Here is a 17,808-nt window from a genome sequence, read left to right as displayed (position 1 = left end):
CCTTTGTAGAGATACAAGTGAGACCCCCACCTCCTTTGTATTGCAAGGACTCCTCTTTCCAGCAGCATGATTCCTGAGGACTCCTCTGATGCTGGCAGGCTTGCCGTCCAAACCATCAGGTAGCAATGAAAACAGTTGGCTTTCCATATTTAATTAGTATTAAAAAAAGATTCAGGCAGCCATTGCTGCCTCCCACTCCAGTTTCAATCACAACTCTCACTATCAAAGATTACAGTCTGACAACAGGTAAAAATAACCCCACAGCATCAGTGCTAAAAGCACTGCTGTCTATATACTAACTAGCAGGAGTTCATAGTCAGAGTTGGGGGTCAGGAGCCATAGCTAAAGTGGTGTTCTTCAGGCTACAATCTCTTCAAGAGCATCTTGAATATTTAACCACGGCTCAATTTTACGTACATGCTTTTAAAATATGTGATATTTTTTTTATGGGGACAGAATGCATAAAAGCCAGGGTAATTGAACCCTGTTGCATCCTTCCTCCTTTCAGAAATCCACTTACTTCTGGCACTACTTATGACACAATGCACTCACCCGGTTGGTGCCTCTAGTTACATATAGTTCTCTGCCCCTAAAAAGAAAAAAGAAAGGATAAAAACGGAATGAATTGGGAAATGGATGTAGGGGAAAAGCAATGTCAGTGGAGGCCGGCAATTTCAAGACGATTTTAAGGCAATTTAGGTTTGCATGTGCAGACAGAAAAACATCTAGAAAGGTATTTTACTAAAACACAGTTGTCACCACCAGCAGCTAAAAAAAAGGATTGCCTTGGAATAAATAAAACAGTACTTTAAAGCACTGCATCAAAATCTAGCAGTCATGGGTGGCTCGAAAGAGCATCCAAGGCAAATGATTGCATTCCCCATAAACCTCAGTGAATGAGCCTCCCACTCAGTCCCCACCCTAAAAAAAAACGTCCTTTCAGCACATATTCATAAAGGTTCTCTAATGGCTTCCAGAGGGACAAGGGGGCCTCTCCTCAGACTGAGACATTTCACAGGCCCACAGGCAGAGCAGTGCAGAGCCTAGAGGAAAATATCAAGACTGAGAAAGACACTATGTGAGAAAGAGGGACAGGGAAGGAGAGAGCGGATGTCTTCATCATGAGTGGAATAGGAACAATGCCCCACTGGGGTCTATTAGTGCGCCTTTACATGCAATGGATGTCTCACTAGTTTTTAAGTGAGGCAACAACTCAAAGCCACCAGCTTTCTATGGCGTGGATATTGGAGTTTTTCAGCAAAACATACACAACTTTTTTACAGATCCAGCTCACTCCCATGTTGGGATGGACCACCTTGTCTTCAAATCAAGTCGGCAGAAAATTTGGTTGCAAAATTCAAATAAGATACTTTGTAGCATGATGCCATACAATTTTAAAACCAAATGAGCACCCTCCTTGCCTAGTCATCTTCCTCTAACCAAACAAGATGCACAAAATCAAGGAGCAGCTGCGAGATCTGGAGACCACCAACAAGGTTGAGCTGCAACATCCAACCAGCCTCATTTATTTGACCAAGCAAAAACTTATTTCAAAGTTATTAACAAGCAAACTTTTTGTTCTGTTTTGAAAACATATAAAATGTTTGCATTTTGTAGTAATACAAAAAATGAATCTCAAGAAAAAGTTTTTGTCATCCAGGTCTTGCTGTCTCCGATGCAGGCATTCAGTTTCTCTATATTGTCTCGTCTCTGCTCCTGGTCCTACACTTAGCTGGGGATTCTGTCTCCGGCTCGACTCACGCCCCCGACTGTCTCCCCAACTCCATCTGGATGAAGCTCGTCTGCTGGACTTTAAATATGTAGTTGTAGCGTTAGATAAGTTAATTCTACTCTAAGAGTTCTGGTAAATCACCTGTCCGTCTTGGGGGAGGATCCCTCCATTCACGTGGGCACCCGTGAGGTTTCTTCGTTTTTTCCGGAATCCAGTTTTTCCGGAGAAGAAAGAAAAATAAGAAATAAGAAATACTCAGAAATGAAATTGTAAGTTTAATTATCTAAAAGTATGTCCTCCAGCATGAGAAAAATTCTGATTTTTAAAACACTAAAAACATCATTGTTATTGGATTGGGTCTTTATGAAGCAAGCCACGCAGAAGAGAACAGATTGTGCGGAGAAATGCTCAAACTATAGCACAGGAAATTTTTCAAGCAGTGGCAGGTAGTCTAAAAAAAGACAGTTTTGAGGTGAAGATGTGGAGATTTACATGCAATCTAGGAATTTTTCTTAAACAGACAAACTGATGTTTTTTATCCTTCATCAAAAGTAGGTTTAACCTCTTTGATCCTTTGATTACAAATCTGTTTTTCAGCTTTGCAGTTTGCACAGTTGAGTGTCATTTTGCTTTTGCTTTCACTGCACTGTACTTAAGCTTCAAGGAAAAATAATTTGACTGAATATTGTAGTGACACAGTTGAGTTTATAGTCACATGCTTTCTTTTTCTAGAAGAAAAGCTGGACCACACATTGGCTTTGACTGGCCCTAACCCCTGTGCTATCTTAGATGCCCCCACCCTTGCATTGACGTGTTCTCCCTACCATGACAAAGGTGGATTAAGGTGGAAAGATTTCATGTAATCCATGGACACCAGTGAAGATCACAAATCATTGAAGAAAAACAGTTCAGCGCACTGTCTAGTGGGTCTAGATGACCCAACTCCCAATGTTAAAGGGCCTAGGATAGCACAAGGGTTAAATAGCAGCGGGGTTGCTCTCTTGACCTATAGGTGCACTGACCTCTCTCTTAGATAAAACTTCTCCAAATTTCTCCAAAGTGCAGGAAGAACAGAAAGAGGTTTCTGAAAACACACAAAAAATGAAATCCAATGATAAATATGCAGTAAATAATCCAGATGTCCTCAAAGATCCAAAGAAAAACTGGGTCCCTTTGGCAAGAGTCACTTAAACCGATACTTGAGTATGTCATGTTTTTTTTGAAGATTCTATCTGTTTTATGCTAAAATTCAACATTGTGTGTAAAAATAACTTTTTTAATCTTAGTTATTTTTAATATTTTTGTTGAAATTGATTATGCATTTTTCTATTTCAACATGGTAGTGGTTACTATCTCCGTCAGATCTAAGAGCTACAGAAGTTCTGATATTGACCAAAATATCTGTATTTCCTGGTTTTTGCTTTCCACTTGAGAAGCAGAACACATGTAGCTGTTACTATGATGACCTTCTACATGCTGCTAAGTGACGCCACGCATATGTTGGAAGGGATGATGTTTCCTGAGATGTGTCACTACACGTCTCACACTTTTCATTTCAGTAAAGGGCAGAATTAATCTTCCCTGCAGGACACCTCCCAGTGTTGTTCTACACTTTCTAATTTGTGGTTTTCTCACAGTTTTACTTTATACGGTAAGTTATTAGAGTTTGATTACATTTGGATTCGAACAACAAGTTTTTTTTTATTTGCAAACTAGATTATCCTTCAAGCCATTGTGGTTTTGTTTTCATGGACTGGGAATACTGTACTTTGGACTTTACGGTGCACCAGTTTTTGAGGCGCACCATCAATGAATGGTTTTATTTCAAACTTATGACATGGGACACACAGAAGTGAATTAATCAAGATAAATAGTGTCAGACATAAGTACATCAGTCTTTGTTTTTTAACTTGTCCTGTCCAGCTCAGATAAAAGCTAGAGGCCTCTTGTGTGTGACAGTGTGTTTACTGCTACAATATGGGGTTATGAATCTTCAGACACGTGAGGTGTATATTTGTATATACCACTTTTATTTTTTAGGCTAAACTTTATTTCTAATAATTATGTTGGAATAGATTTCTTGTTGAACTGGACAGCAAAAAAAAGGAGAGAGGAGAGTGTGGGATCTTAGCGATAAGGGGACAAAAAAGAAGGGTTAAAGTCAGTCAACTGCATTCACAGTAACTGTAGAACATGTTTGTAATGCTACATGTTAGCCATGTTAGCATATTCACAATACTTGTAAATCCTAACCTTGTTTGCCTGATACAAATAAATGTTACTGTGACTGCGCTTACTCCCAACCTTGGGATTAACGCGTAAAAAAACAAAAATACAGTCCAACAACTCTACATGTTAACTGCATTAGCATCATGTACCTGTCTAAATCACTTTGACGTGCGTAAACAACCAGAATTAATCCAAAAAACTGTTATTTTGACAAAAGTTGAGGCTTTTAAGAGCACCTTTTAGTGCGGAAAATACGGCACATTCAAATGAAATGGAGGTGCTTCCTAGAGCCCACATAACGGAGATTATTAGTGGACTGACTCTTTTAAAAATGAAATCATTAAACAAGCGGATACACAATTTAATTAAGGGGAGAATCTAATCCCAACCAAACTGAAACATGACAAAAGTGAAACATGATACAGGATCAAATAAAAGAAGAAACTGAGTCAGTTAATTGGTGAATGGGTGAGAGATGAATAAGAGACGATGAATAAAACCCAAACTACTCAACATTAGCTGAAAAGATGCTTTTCTAACAAAGGAAATTGTATACAATAAAACCAGGGCACAAATTGTTGTTTTCGTTGTTGCTTTTTTTTATACTTCAGCCCATGATTATAGAAATATCCCATAATCATACATTTTAATATTAAACATTTTATTTTTACTATTACTATCTCCGAAATTAGTTTTATTTCTGCAGGACATGCCTTGGCAAAATCATCACTTAATACGATAAAAAAGAAAAAGGTTACCAGTTTCAAGGCTGTTTAATCAGAGGAATTTTATTTTTGTGAAGACGGCCACACCATGCAGTTTTGAAATTACACCATGCAGTGACTGACATGCATGAGTTGGAAAAGCATCACACTTTTCTGCAAAACCTTGACATTGCTGAAATGTTTAGCTTGTTACTATTTTGAATAAAGTTCAAGTGTGTTTTACTAATTTTCCTCCCTCTGTTCGGGGATCAGGAAAAGTCCATTAAGAATTATTCATGAACAGAGTCCCCAGCTCAACATGGTGCTCATTAAAATGGCATTGAGAAGCTGTCATTTTCACTTATAAGTCTAATAGTGGGGTCATGTAGATGGGACAGATGAAAGGGAAGGTGTGGAATTCAGTCAGCTGCTGCTCCAGGTCATTCATTGTAGAGTACTCCACATATATGGAGCACATTAAACCATAGACAATTGAAACAAGCCTGCTCATAAATTATGTGACCGTGATGGGAGCACTTTATGTATCATATCCATAAGATTCAATTATCATGGAGCCATGGAGGACTGCAACTCTTTGTCTTCCCATCACCCAGCGTCTCCACTTCTTTTGGTTGGAAAAGCAGCAACTGAACATCTTCAAGCTTCAGAAGAAGCAAAGAATAGATTTCAATGCCCTTTTAAGGTTTAAAGGAAAAAAACAGTTTAAATGTAACTATGGAGATTTATTTTGTTATGTTTTTGGCTATTGCAGAATTATCTTTATGAAAACTAAATCAGTCAGATGTCACGCTGGGATTCCCTAACAATCGATGTGGGTTTCCTGTATAATTTTAGAAGGAAAATCCTATTGATTATGCACATCAGAATTGTTCATTTAAATCCCCCTTTATGTACAAAACATTAGGCATCTATTTGCATGCTTGGGGCGAATACAAATTGCTCCCCTCCCCCCCTGGCTCCTCCCTGGTGCTCCAGTTATCGAGGCATTTGAAGACATAGTGATGTCCGAAACTGATTTTATTTTAAGGACAAGCCGACTTAGGGCTGGGTATCCCTCTGACAGTTGTGGGTGGAAGAGAAACGCATTTCTTTACGGGGATGTGCACTGAAGCATAAAAGTTTACATTTACATGTAAATATCGAGTTTTTCTTTTTGCACAAATGGTTAAAGTTATAAAACCGATGTTGTGTCATTTCTGAGCTCTGGCAGCTACACGCTGACGATGCCGACTGGCGACTATTGATGATGTCAACAAGCAGGAGTAACATCTGAATTTGAAGACACTGTTTTTTTCCATAACTGTCTGGTTGAAAGGCATAGGTGAGAAACCATAGAGGTAGGGAAGCTGCTCGGATTCGACCTTAGAGCCAACGGCACCTGTTAACCCTTGTGCTATCCTAGGCACTTTAACATTGGGAGTTGGGTCATCTAGACCCACTAGACAGTGCGCTGAACCTTTTTTCTTCAATGATTTGTGATCTTCACTGGTGTCCATGGATTACATGAAATCTTTCCACCTTTATCCTCCTTTGTCATGGTAGGAATAACATGTCAATGCAAGGGTGGGGTCATCTAAGATAGCACAAGGGTTAATGCACATGCAGTTATGGAGGAAACCCCTGAAAAGGTCTACACCAGCTGGTTCATTTAACAAGCCAACAAAAACTAACTGATTAACTGCTGAAACCTTACTAAATTTAAATATTTACCGTGGTATAGCAAAATAACAATATAACCACTAGAAAAGACCATAAAAAGAGACAAAACTCTATGAGTGGCTTCTACAAGGCCCTCACTCTCCCCTCTTCCACCCTGGTCAGACCCTTTTCTTTTAAAGGTGGACTTTTCTTTTGTTTCTGTCTTTGTAGCAACCTTTCTCTTTGTTCACCTGAGGATGACAAAAAGGTATACGGAATTTTCGAAAGAATAGGAAAAACTACCCTGCAACAGACTGGCAACCTGTCCAGGTTGTCCCCTGCCTTCGCCCACAAGTGGCTGGGATAGGCTCCGGCAGCCCCGTGACCCCAAAAGGGATAAGCGGCAGAAGATGAATGAATGAATTAATTAATGAATGAATGAATGAATTAATAGGAAAAACTAAATTTTGGGGATTTTCTTGGCAATAGTGGTTTTTTATTAACCATGCCCACGTTGATAATATATGTCAATATCATATGTGATTTCGTTTCATTCAGATTAAGCCAACGACTAGCGTTTCAAAATTTCACAATATTTCACTAAATGTCCAAGATTTAAAACCAAAACTTTTCCCAAGTAGCTTCCCAATAAAGTTTGAGTAGATAATGGGATATAAGGAAATCCCTTGGAGGAGTTAAAATTGATAGAAATTACTTCAGAGGATTTTTCTATTTTTAATTCAAGGTGGCGGCCTCTTCCCAAGGTCAAAGGTTAACAAAACTGCATGTGTGGTTGTGACAAATGGGGGTGTGTGTGGCAAATGTTGTGAAGATCACTAGAAGAAGTTTTCTTTTCCCGGATTAAGTGAAAGGCCGCACAAAAAAATTTTGGTCCCATTCTTTATTTTCTTTTATAATGTTTCGCCTGTGACATTGCTCAAAATTCATTTTCACCAGGTACATTTTGGTGAGTTTTTGAGTGAAATTTTCACTCAACTCCGAAAGCAGAAAAAGACAATTGCAAAATCAAAATGCTCCTTGCAGTCCGGGACTGCTGTGGATCAAAAAAAAAAAGAAAGTGCAACAGCAGTGTCCACTGCCACACAATGAAGGCTATAATCTCCAGTCTCCACAACATTTTCCCATTTTCATATTTTTTTTAGTTACAACTATGGCACCTCACCCACACATCTATGAACAAATTGTTCATAGATGTTGAATTGACAATACAAGCTTTTCTTTTTGTAAAGAACAAATACTATTCCACAATCTGTAATATTAATTATTAAGTACTTTGATTTCATTTTCTTTCTGGTTCCTTACCTGTGGAGTTCTTCCTGGTCCAAAGGGGTGCCTAAGGGCGGAGCTGTTTTTTATGCAAAAGCTCATTGGAAGGACCGAACCACCATAACAGAGGAAGCGGGGGAGCTGAGATTGTTCATTTGTGTTTCTGTTAATTTCTGATGCCAAACTATAAGGTTAATTTCATTTGAGTAAAAATAGCCCTTGTTAAAATAATACATTGATTGTGTGCTTTTGCATAACCATGAACTATCTGGTGTTTATGGAATGGTGTTCATCATGGTGACCATCATTGTTGGTCACCATCAGTGGTGTTTCAAGCCAACATTGTAAATAAGAAATTGCTCTTAATGTTTTGCCTGGTGAAATAAAGGTTCCTCTCTCTCTCTCTCTCTGTTTCTGTCAATGGCTTGATCACCCAACATGACCCTAAATGTTCCAACCTGTGGCTTGTTCCTAATCACCACACAAGCAAAACAGAAACAGATTCTTTTGAATCTGGGGGAGGGGATTAATAACGTTTGCTGTTGCTTCCCTAAATTTTACTTTGGGGACCAGAAACAGCCCTGCAGTTCCACTCAGAAAAGCAGTCACTGGACAGAACACTGATACATTTGGTGTTACTCCTGAGTAGCACAGCAGACAAACACATTTCTATTCGCTATTTGACAGAGCAGATGCTGTTTTTTCCCTTTGAGGTCTACTTCAACACATATCAAGGGGTTCAAATTTTCCTCCAGAAGAAACAAAACAAGGTCATTTTAATACTAGTAGGGGTTGGCACATTTGCAAAATCAATCTTTGGAAGCAGTAAGTTCTTTAGTTTTGAGATAAAAACTAGATTTTTTGTTAAGATAAAATAGTACAACATGTTTCTAGCCAAAAAAACATGTTTTTTATTTCAAGTTGTTGGCTTTTCTCTCATACTATGTTGATTTGCACCACACTTTATTGGCAGACAACTGTCTTAATCATGTTGACTAACATTATCACCGTGCCTAATATGATTAAAAGCTCTGATTGAGTACCCGGCTTCAGAACACGCTCACAAATGACCATATCATGCAATCCTTTGCTTGAAACACAAAATCAATCTTGAAAATTGGTTCCACTCCCGGAGGCTCGAAAAAAAGAAAAAAAAAAAAGGAAGTGCCAAACGAGATGATTTATGTGAGAAGACAAAGCCTCAACCTGTCCAGGTATTGGCTTCTTTTGCATATGAGATATTCTCCTGCTCGTTGTGACCTTTAACCTGTGTTTTGGGGGTTACCAATTTCACCACATTACAACTCAAAGTGCATCCTTGAGTGAGACCGAAGTAAATCAAATATGCCTTGGTGTGCCCTAATCCCCCCAACACACATTATTCAGTTTACTCTGAGTCTCCTCATCACATGTGCAACCACACTTATCTAATTAAGAAAATGGGACATCTTTTTACAAATAATCTATTTTTATTTGCATCTCAAAGACTGTGACATTTAAAAAGGAAACCAGATCAAAAGCAGTAAAAAGTGGACTCAGGTGTCTGGAAAACAGGTAGAGTGATTAAACATTCAAATATTAAACTGGAGGTCACAAGCAGCAGCGAAACCCAGATGAGAAATATGAACGCATTCTACTTTTTGTACCGTATCAAAGAAAATGTGCAAAGACTGTTTGCATTTAATTAGGACCTATTTATGCGCAGCTTTGAATTCAGGAAGGACTTTTTTTTGCAGAACAAGAGTTGTACTCCATGCTTTGTTTAAACCTACACAATCCTTTTCCCACAAATATAAATGGGAAGAAGTGAGAGGGTTGTGCACAAAGCTTCTCAGGTGAACAGCTGGACTGTGGGTTACTGGGCGGGCAGAAAGTATGAGGCACAGCTGGCTTTTAAGAGGAAGAGCTCCCCCGGAGCCTCTGGGAGGTCACAGCCTGCTAAGCCGTGAAGCGTTGCTCTGCAGGAGCCGTGTGTAAAGGCAGAAGGCCTGTGCCACTGTGTGCAGATGTTCCCCCGGCTCTGCTGGCTGCCTCGAAACACACAAACCTTGGTGCTGGGATGATTTAACACGTAGAGCGTACAGCATATATCAGCACCAGGACACATTAAACTATGCACACATGGTCTCCATATCCTGTCAGTTGCTCCATAGCAACAAGAGCCACCTTACTGCTTATGAGTGATACAAAACTAGCTTCTAAATGAGCTCTCCAAGGTCTGAGTACAACAAAAATGTTAGAAGGTGCCCTTAGCATGCTTCAAAAATGAAGAGCTTCTATTCATTACCCCGAGGAAAAACAGAGGTACAGGACAAAGTACAGATAAAAAAACCTCAAGGCCCCAACCTTCATATAGCTCTGCATTGTACCTCGTTATTTATTTCCCTCACACAGTATCCCATTTGAATAGCACTCTGCAACAGACACAATCAATAAAACAAAAAAAGAGGGAAAAAAAAGTATTTAATTCCTGAGCTGTTTGCTTTTATCGACCCGAGTGCTCCTTTGGGATAAATTCACCAGGGATGGACAGCGCTGTCCATAGCAAACACATCTAATGTTTGCAGCGTCATTACAAAATAACTCATTGATTGTCAATCAAAGAGGTGGGAGACTGCAGGATATTTATTCCAGGTGAACCGCGCACCCAGGGAGATGGCTCCATTGGGAAAGGTATTGTCACCAGACACTAAAGCGTCAGCAGCCGACTGGCAGTGATGAACAAAGAAAAAGACAGAGTGACTGGCAGGCCACGGTGAAGGACAACACTCTTCCTGGCAATCTCCTCCGTCTGTCCACCTCGACAAACCCTTCCGAACCCCGGAGACCAATCCCACTGCTGACACCAATGGACAAGCACATCTGGCAACTAAGGTGCACCAAGGTCCACTGTGACAGCCCCAATCAGCCACTTGATATTCACTGTGCAGCCTTACTGTTCTCTCTCTCTGACACCAGGGGCAGAGAAAAGACGGGGGGAAAAAGATGGGATGGGGCGTTAAAGGGAAAATCAAATATTAATCAACCCAATCACAGACATGTCACCAGGACTGCAGGCTGACATTGATATTCAATCAATCAAAGGGCCTAAGTACGAAGAGATCACAATGAGGACGACAATAGAAGAATAGAAAGTTTAGAGTGAATGATGACATCCAAGCCATGAATAATCAGGGATCCATGGAGCGTTCATTTTTTTTCTAACCTTATTACACCAGTCTTTAATCTTTTTAGACAAATTTATTTATTGATGTTCACAGTCTCAGCAGGCAAATACTGCAGTACCTTTGGTTTCTACAAAACTACAACAATGTTGACACAATGGTTCAGGGTAGGAGAGATTTGATGAGGAAAACTCCAAAGTAGAAGAAGGAATACATGGAATAAGGCAGCAATATACTCACCAAGAAATAAATACTGTATAAATAAAATATGAACAAAATAAGGTTAGGGTAACATGTTAAGATGGACTTGAGGTCAGAATTAAGCAGAACAAAAGGGTGTTAGGACCAGAAACTGGGTTATAAACTCTGACACCACTCAGAGGATTTTAAATGATTAAAGTAAAGCCTGAAGTGGAACAGGCATATTCACTGGAGTTTGATCTGCCCTGCCCAAACCTTTAACCCTTGAGCTATCTTGTGGAGTCCAGATAACCCCACCCTTAAATTGATGTGCTATCCGTAGATTAAGGTGGAGAGGATTTCATGTAATCCATGGACACCAGTGAAGATCAAAAATCATTGAAGAAAAAAGGTTCAGCGCTTTGTCTTGTGGGGTCCAGATGACCCCACTCCCAATATTAAAGTGCCTTGGAGGCACGTTAACGTTGGGAGTTGGGTCATCTGGACCCCACATGATAGCACAAGGGTTAAAACCTGAAATGTCACTGGTGACGCCTAAAAACCAAAAACGGTCTTTCACATACAGCAACTCCTTGACCATTCGAGCAAACAGCTGATTCTGACACTGAGAAAAGTGGCTTTTCATTTTAGCTTTGCATTGACATGTGAAATATTACTAACGTAAAGTGTTGCATAATGGCAAAACTCCACTTTTTTCCAGACAGAATTAGCTAATTCACATTGACTGCACAAGCATTTCTCTAAAGCGGAATGCGGCATCGCAGCAAAAGGCTGTTTTTTTCAGCTTCAGAATCTGCTGGAATTACTTTAATTGCATAAACAGTTGAAGAGTTACGGTTGTCCAAAGACTGTCAACACTGAAGGTAAAGCTCCAGTGTTAGAGGGTTATAAAAAAGGCTAGAAAACTACCAAGCACCCGAATTTTGTACCTTAATTCCTAGAAAGCGAAAAAGTGTTGCAGTTCCACCACCGGAGACAGGTTGCAAAAAGGGAGCCAATCTTCATGAACTCCCACATTAAAAAATTAAGTAGACAACAATAAAAAAGGAGTAGAAAATTATGTATATTTTAAAAGCATTTTTTAAACCAGGCTTTTCATAAATTTAATTTTGGTATATAAAAATTTTCAACAATTTGACATTTTGAGAAACTGCTACCTTCTAAAATCTGTGCCTTTTGAGGATCAAACAGATAAATAAATAGACTCTTTTGACCAAAAAGACTAAAATGCCTGAAACTGTAGCTACTTATGGTTGATTAGAGCAGTGTTTTTCAACCTTTTCTGAGCCACGGCACACTTTAACCTTAAAAAAAATCCCGCGGCACACCAGCATCCAAAAATTAAAAAAAAAGAAGGAGAAACTCATAATATGTATTGATCTACAGCCCCTCCACAATCTCACATGCATTTTTGAGATTATTCTTGCAGAAAAAGCTGGAAACTGCAGCTTTTTTTTCCTGAAAGATTCAATAAAAGTTAAGTTAGAAGATTTAAAAATAGTTTGATGCGTGTTCGTTGGTTTCAAGACGTTTAACAACAGATCTCCGTATGTGCTGTCACTCTCACAACCCAATGCATCATGGGAGATGTAGTGCATAAAACGGCCGAAGATCAGTTTTCGGAGCTTCACTGTTTTGTTAACTTGTTCCACGGTCTGATACCGGATTCTGTGGAAAGCAACAGCGCAAAAGACGAGCTTTAGCTGATGTTTCTGGTAGAACTGAGCGACTTTACGAGCTAAATCGGGACAAGGAAGTGAAGACTTTAACCACTTCTGATTGGTCAGACTGATTACATGTGATTAAGCCCCTCAAGAATGATTGGTGGAGACAGTCAAAGGAACGGGACTTTTCCCAAACACAGCCGGAGCTGCAGCTGAATCGTGGTAGTGTCATTCTTATCAAAATGTCTTTAATAAAATAAAATAAACGCAAAGAAAAAGTATTTTACGATCTTTTATATTCCTAACTCCTGAGTGTTTTATCAGGGCCTGTTTGGATGAACACAGAGCTGAAATCCTGGAGATGGGAAATGTTTTTAGATCAGTTAATGAGGGCAATTTTCCACGGCACACTTGACCATCTCCCACGGCACACTAGTGTGCACACTGGTTGAAAAACACTGGATTAGAGTACAATCTGAAATAATTCCTGTATAACTGAGAACCAAACAGAACCCGGACAGTGGAAAGGATAACATGGAGCTAAGAAACAAAACTTGAAAAACAATTGGTAGCACAGGAATAGGTCCTACGTACAAGAGGCTGTATGGGCTGGGATCGACCACAGCAGACACAACCCTTGGTGCAGATTACACTCAAAAAGTGTTTCCAGCAGATTTCAGGAACAACATCTGATCTCTGAGCTCTGTCAGGACCCTCAAGCTCCAAGGCGTCTGGCAGATGACCTAAACTTGGTGGAGATGAATGATTGCAGGCAAGGGTGAGAACTATTTTTACTCTTCTTTTTCATACACCTAGTCATTTTATTTATCAATGCTAAATCAGAGATCCCAGTCACTCTTAAATATGTGGTAAATGTATTTTTCTAAACGTGAAAATATATATGTGACATATGTGGTTATTTCATTTTGCTGCTGTTCCATTAATAATAAAGTAACAACTGACCAAAACCCTTATTGTTATCTACAGTAAAATTAATAATTGATAAACACCGGATTTCACTCAAGACTCAACTGTGTTAACAAATATGTTTGTTTGCAGAACAATTTGAATTTAATAATTCATCAAAAAGAGGGGAGGCCATTATCATTCATAGAGAGCCCTGAGCAGCCTCCAGATGTCAGGGATCGTCTCTTCATGCTGACGATACAAGCAAAGTCAGTGCCCTCTTTTATACATTATTGAAAGCAAATTCTGGAGGTGGGGTTAGACACGGGCGCAGGGACGGATGCATAACATGTAGAAAGGTGACCTGAGGCCGGCTGTCAGAACAGAAATCGTGACGGAACTGCAAAGACGTGTTTATGGCCACATTCTGTGTGATCATTGAATTCATTATTTGTGCTTTTAGCACAGAGACATTTTCATGTGTTGAAGGAGAGCTTTTATACGGAACCCTGATAGACTGAATCCACAGAAGGAGAGAACAGAGTCTGCAAAAATGCTTTTTTCTCTGGTCTGAAATATATTGATCCCAAATGAACACAGAGCAAAAGGTTAAAAACACACAGACCCACAAATCCAGGCTTCATAGATAATGGCATCCCGGGGGTCTCCAGTGTTAGTCACCAGCTTCATGTTGGTCATAAATCTAACTTGCTTTAATCTTGATGTAGCCTTAGAACACAGATGTATCCTTCAATGGTGGAAGTATTCTTTATTCGTCATTATCGGCTAAAAAGTGGGTGAAACAGTGGTGATCACATCCTCCGCCTAAAACAACCAAACTATTGACCGCACTGTCAGCCTTCTGGAATCAAACCTTGACGTTGTCTTAGCGGCAGCGTGTGGGCTGCTGAACGATGGGAGCCGCTGCTTGATAAGCGTGACGGAGAGAAGAAAAAGAGCGAGAGAGGGGTATGCTTGTTTGGGATTTACAGCAGCGGTGCACTCACCGAGCAGCTGACCGTGCTGCTTTACAGGTCAGCCGTTCTAACTGGACTCCATTAATGCGCCAGTCCACCTTGTGGCACAGTTTGCGCTCCAATGCTTCCACCACCTTAGGGACAACTTCACCTGCACTCTAGTCTGGAGAAAGTAGGAGAGCGAGGAGGCCTGGGGTCTGGGAATAAAAAAATAAATAAATCTCCTGAAAATAGAAGAGGGGTAAAAGAAAAGTCACAAAGAAGTTTGAGGAGTATCTCTTCATGCTGGCTACTTATCCAGACTGTCCAGAGGTTTGAAGCTACACTCACACTCACACCGGCCTCGGCAATGCGCGTTCAAGCGAGCCCTTTCGATGAAAAAGTCTAAATGCCCACTTTCCGTTTCTTGGTTCAAAACTCTCATGTTCACGCGTTTTTGGGCCCTACGTAAAAAAAGCTCAGCCACTGAATTCACATTTGAAGTTCAACCAGGTTCAACTTTGACCAATCATGGACTCAGATTTAGTAGAGACGAATAGATTCCTTTATATTCATGGAAGTGCCAACCGTTCCAACATAAAGGAGAAATTAAAAAAAAGTGTTTTGTGCCCGGCTGGAATTCTATGACACCAAATCTTTCGTATTTCGGAGAAGAGCTTTGAAAGAAAAAGTCCAGAGAAGGATTAATAAGATTTGCATCGATTCAACATTTTCGCACCAAGCTTCTTCCAGCTGGAGGTGGCAGACATCTACTTGTCCAGTGTGAAAACATGGGCTTGACACCCGTTTAGTACGTTGTTGAATTTGCATCACATCCCCGTTGTGAACGTAGCTTTACAGTGAGAACACAGGGGGACCTGCTTTCTGTTAGTTAGATGAAAAGTATTTTGTTTTGTTCCTCAGAGTTGACTTATGTTCTTCTCATATACCAAGGTCTACTTTCTTGGCCTAGTGGCCTGAAGCAAACTTTAGGGACAGGCATGGACATTGTAATATAGATGTGTTTTATAGCCAGGCAGCTGCTGGGGGCAGGCTGTTTTTTATGCTTTCTGGCCGAGTAGAACATGGCCACCTGCTTGACATTAAAAACCCTTACTGCTATGCTGGCTTTATGGGTTCCCTCTTCATTGAAACAAAGATATACAAGGACGTGTGTGGGGAGAGCTGTCTGCTGCATATGGTGAGCGCTTAAGCAATTCATCTGTGCCATGAGCGTCGGAGGGAGAAAATCCTCTGCTCCAGAGTTCCATGGGACCTGCGGGATGCTTTTTGGTTCACAAACCTACTGATGAATTAGTTTCCTCCTCCAGTTGGAGTTTCCCTTAGGCATGGCTGTGCATGTCAGTTCTGACAACTCTGTTTGCCTAGCTCCAGAAGGCATATGATTATCCGGAGACGCTGCATGGAGGCACTGCAGCCTGGTGGGGATTCACAGATGATCACCTCTCAGACTCTCAACATGCATTGTGCCATTGGTGAACGGCACTAACCTACCTGGCCTTCTCATAAGCAAATACATGCATGAGGAATAGCAGAAAGGATGACTGGATGGACATCGGAGCGTCATTGGCCTTTCTTTGGTGTTAACTCCCTTTCTCTGGGAACAGCAGAACAAAATTACTCCCCACCAGTGAATAATAAGGAAGTTTATGAAACGTGACAAATGCGGCTGCGCTCGACATGAAATACCAATGAGGGAGGCGCCCCAGCGGAGCGAATGCTACATCCTTATATCAACAGTCACCTTGTGTTGCTTCCTCTACTCCTCAGAAGGACACATCTTGGGGTATGAACATCACAAGCGTGAGCACTCAGTGGTGTTGGCACGAGGGCACAGGCAGATGAGCAGCCACATGTCACTGACACAAGCTCGCTCCAAGATGGGAGGAAAGATGTCAGATTATGGATTTATGGTGTACTCAGTAACACTAGCTCCAATCAGAGATTAAACTGTGACTGGATTATCTGAACTCCATCCATTGTTGCATGTTATTACAGGTCAACTCCAGATGCTTCCTTAGAAATCATCCACTTGGGAGAATTAGCGGCTTACTCTTGATGGTAAACATTAGAACGGAATCTCGCAACTCCTTAAATGGTGCTGATTTGAGGCACTGCAGCATGGCACAGCAGTTTGAGTGTTAAAGCTTCTTTAAACTGACATAAGCGAAAAGCAAAACTTTCAACATAATGTCAAAAACATTGTTAAAAGAAAGCCTTACTCTAGTTAGCAGCTGTGGGATTTCTACAAAAGCATGATTGGACATTAAGCCTGCAAAATCCTAACTTGAAAGGCCACAGAAGCTCACCTAGTTCAAGGAGAGTTTCTCAGAAAACAGCCCAACTTTCTGACATAAGCAGACATCTGATCATTTTTTACCACCCACACAATTTCTGCTTATACATTCCAACCCCTAAATGGTTAGGAATGACTATAGACCGCCTGCTGCGTTTACTTGTGGTGCAGCGAAGGCACTCGTGGGTCTGATGTGATCTTCTTGTTTGTTTGTGAAGCCCAAAAGTGCAGAAAACAGTTATCACAACAAGAAGGAATATATCAAAAGGCAAAATTCAAACTGTGTTTTTGGGTAGAAGAAAACGACACGTGAAACTTTTCATTAACCAGCAACCTCGCATTTATACATCTCACATGGCAACAAATAATAAAAGAAAAACATTACCTTCAATGCATTATTTCTGCAATAAGCACATTATAGAGATGGGAATGGAATGTTTTAGTTTGTCTGTTTTGATGAGCATTTTTCTATATTTTTGCATAAAAGTAAAAAAAAAAAAGGCTATGGACACACCAAACTTCAACAAAGACATTTCTACTTTGCAACACGTCTTGTGTTTACCTGAATCATTTTTAATTAATTAATTAATGGCCTTTTTTGAAAATAGAAATGGAAAGAAGTGATTTAACCCTTGTGCTATCCTAGGCACCTTAACATTGGGAGTTGGGTCATCTAGACCCACTAGACAGTGCTCTGAACCTTTTTTCTTCAATGATTTGTGATCTTCACTGATGTCCATGGATTACATGAAATCTTTCCACCTTTATCCACCTTTGTTATGGTAGGAATAACACGTCAATGTAAGGGTGGGGTCATAGGTAGCACAAGGGTTAATTGGTTGTTGACATCTATGCCCAACATGCTACAGCTTCCTTCCTTATCTTAAAACATGCCTGTATGGTTTGTATGTCTGAGTCTTCAGGCATTAAAATATGATTCATTCTTTTTGCATCTTCCTTCTGTGTTTTGTAACTTTCTGTGATTTGAT

The 17,808-nt window shown here is 40.2% G+C and overlaps 1 long non-coding RNA gene across 1 annotated transcript; it reads right to left on the bottom strand.

Annotated features, from left to right (window-relative positions):
• Window positions 1–603: 603 nt before the first annotated feature.
• Window positions 604–2,819, bottom strand: LOC144994723 (uncharacterized). The gene is made up of 3 exons (XR_013658329.1): window positions 2,755–2,819; window positions 1,874–1,925; window positions 604–1,805 (listed from the first exon to the last, which is right to left on the bottom strand). It is a non-coding gene; the product is annotated as an uncharacterized LOC144994723 (long non-coding RNA).
• Window positions 2,820–17,808: the final 14,989 nt, after the last annotated feature.

This window comes from Oryzias latipes, chromosome 10, assembly GCF_053564925.1.
Source record: "Oryzias latipes strain Hd-rR chromosome 10, Olatipes_Hd-rR_3.1".
Lineage (NCBI taxonomy): Eukaryota > Metazoa > Chordata > Actinopteri > Beloniformes > Adrianichthyidae > Oryzias > Oryzias latipes.
The sequence above is the reverse complement of the archived record's forward strand: the minus strand, read 5'-3'. Positions and strand labels throughout refer to the sequence as shown.